Raw genomic sequence first — 2696 nt, 5'->3', positions numbered from 1 at the left:
TGTACCAAGAAATAATACAACACACAAGAAAAATAGCTTATCACTAGTACAAAGGCGAACTTATCCCTTTAAGGGATCTCTTCCAGTTAACCTTCAAGTTAATGTTCAAATTCAACGCGAGCGAACCCACGAGCAGAAGCAAGTAGTATACGCCTTCGGAATTGATAAGTATTTAAATATAAATATTCTTATAAGGTGGATGTACCACTGCTCGACAGGTTAAGGGAAAATATTTATGTGTTTCGTGATATTACGATAATTTACCCATCTATACAAAACATATCCATCTTTTTTGGGAGATGTGACCTTTAACTTTGTTAAATGCAATTAGTTTCATACAGTGATAATATAAAAAAATCTCAAAATTAAATAAAACATAAGTCAATACGCTTGTCCGAATAACTGACAGGTGCTTTTGCTGGCAGTCCTAATAGATGACATCTAAGTATGATTCAGGAAAAACAGTAAAAAACAAGTGTTTTGGGTTAAAATTTACTACAAAATTAAATAATTTAATAAAAAAAACGTATTCTGTTGATAACATTTACTTTTTACGTGTTACATTTATGTAATAAAATATGTAATTTACATTTATGTAATTTCTTTGCTGCCGAGGCGATGGACGAACCCCTTAACACATCTTCTATGGCCTTTTCTAAGTCTTCTTGAGAATATCTCTTCCACTGACCTTTATCAGGCGGCATTTCTGAAAATATACCCAAAGTTTTGTGAAAAATGACATGTCAAGCACTACCCAAAGAAATTATACAGATTTCACTACATTTAACGAGAAAACATATCAATAAAACCGTAAAAGATATACAAAAAACTGTCTATGTGCATGTAATTTGTTTTTTTCAGTAAAGTTAATGTGACTTACAGAAAAATATGCTGATAATATGAAACTGTAAACGATTCGTTTTGGCTACTTTAATCGTGATATCCTGAAAAAACGGCTCGACAAACATTGGGACTTGGAAAATAACGTAACAGTCCCAATAAATGCCAGCCGTGTCGAGTTTTAGACTTGCGACGGTTTTCAGTCCTAATAAATGACACGCTTGTTTATCACAGTAACAATGAACGAAATCGACATTTAATTACTTAAATATCTTCCCGCACATTCTAGCACCAACACAATTATAGAATATGTTCACAACTTACCGTGAAAGTATTTCAAATAAGTCAGCAAATACGAGCAAAGCTTTACCAAATCGCTAACAAAATTGAGAGATTGATTGCTCATGACAATGTCATCACATATATTATTCATTAATTGAAAAAAGTTTCTATATTTTATAATATGGCGTATGAAATGTGAAGGCTACAAACATTTCTCATCTAATAAATCTAATTGCGATGAATGTAACGGTAATCTTATCTTATTAATCGCTATTTAAACCATGGGTGACGAGTACTAGTACCGCGTCGAGCACTAGTACATCCACCTTACTTATTCAGCATCATTGCCCTTCTAATCCTTCACGATTTCCTGATGCCGTTTTCAATCAGTATCCCCAATTCTCATAGTAAACAGCAATCAAGCAGAATATTATTAGGAAAGATGCGCCGTACAGAAGAAATTATTAATAAGGCAAATAGTTTGTTAGCAGATAACTTACCAGAATACAGTATCATTTTCCTGTCTGTAACACTAAAAATGGACGAGGGTGCCTTACCTATATCCTTCTTGCCGGTCCCATAGTGGATACCCCCCTCCCAACTGAGGGACTGAAATCTTCTCGAGGCTGAGGCGTAGGGTTAGAGCCGGCGTAGCTTTATTTGACGTTCATATGCCCATTGTAATATGCCTACTTGAAAAATAAATATTTCATTTTCATTATTTCATTTTCATTTCATTTTCATTTCATTTAATTTTCATTTTATACCTAAATAGTATAAGTAACAAAAAAACCTGTGTAATTTACAGGCAACGCAGGTACGTGAAGAAAAGGCGTTGATAGGCCTAATCATAATTATGGAATGTCAAACATTAGTGCTAGCGGTCTCTTGGAGACCATATACATCTCTAAGGAGAATTAGATTAAGTATACATTTTATCTTTAGTTGTGACATTTAGAGTCATTTGCACCTCTAAAGTAATTTTAGACTTTTTTTGTATTTGTACTTTTATATTTAGCGTAGTTCTTGGTGGTAATTCGACATTTAGAGACCTTCTACATCTCTAATTAATTGTAGTAGAGTTATACTTTAGTTAGAACTTAGAATTAGTATAGTATCAATTGTAATTTCAATTCAATTTTAAATATTTTCTAAATATGTACATGTGACGTGTAAAAGTGCCCTGTGGCCTATTTGCTGAATAAATTGTTTTGATTTTTGATTTTGATTTTGATTTGCGGCCTGTGAAACTTATCTGACTACCTGCGTAAGATCTGACATATCCACAAAATTAGGGCAACTACAGTAACACTAATCGAGGACGTAGCAAATAGAAGTCTGCAGAAGTATCATGGCCATGGAGCATGGCGCTTTTTATAGTAATTAAGTATGTACTTAATTGACAAGAAGTGTTGACAATTATATTCAAAAGCTTCTATCGAATCTCAAAACTTACGTGCAGCTCTTCCTATTACTGGCCGCATTTACTGAATGGCTTATATTTTCCTTGTTATTCTAGACTATTTCAATACACTTCTTATGACCTATAATATCCACCGTTTAAATCTTAGGTA

The 2696-nt window shown here is 33.3% G+C and overlaps 1 long non-coding RNA gene across 1 annotated transcript; it reads right to left on the bottom strand.

Annotated features, from left to right (window-relative positions):
* Window positions 1–529: 529 nt before the first annotated feature.
* On the bottom strand, window positions 530–1229 carry LOC125232346. The gene is made up of 2 exons (XR_007177732.1): window positions 1165–1229; window positions 530–706 (listed from the first exon to the last, which is right to left on the bottom strand). It is a non-coding gene; the product is annotated as an uncharacterized LOC125232346 (long non-coding RNA).
* Between the last annotated feature and the right edge of the window lie 1467 nt (window positions 1230–2696).

Source organism: Leguminivora glycinivorella, chromosome 13, assembly GCF_023078275.1.
Source record: "Leguminivora glycinivorella isolate SPB_JAAS2020 chromosome 13, LegGlyc_1.1, whole genome shotgun sequence".
NCBI lineage: Eukaryota > Metazoa > Arthropoda > Insecta > Lepidoptera > Tortricidae > Leguminivora > Leguminivora glycinivorella.
The sequence above is the reverse complement of the archived record's forward strand: the minus strand, read 5'-3'. Positions and strand labels throughout refer to the sequence as shown.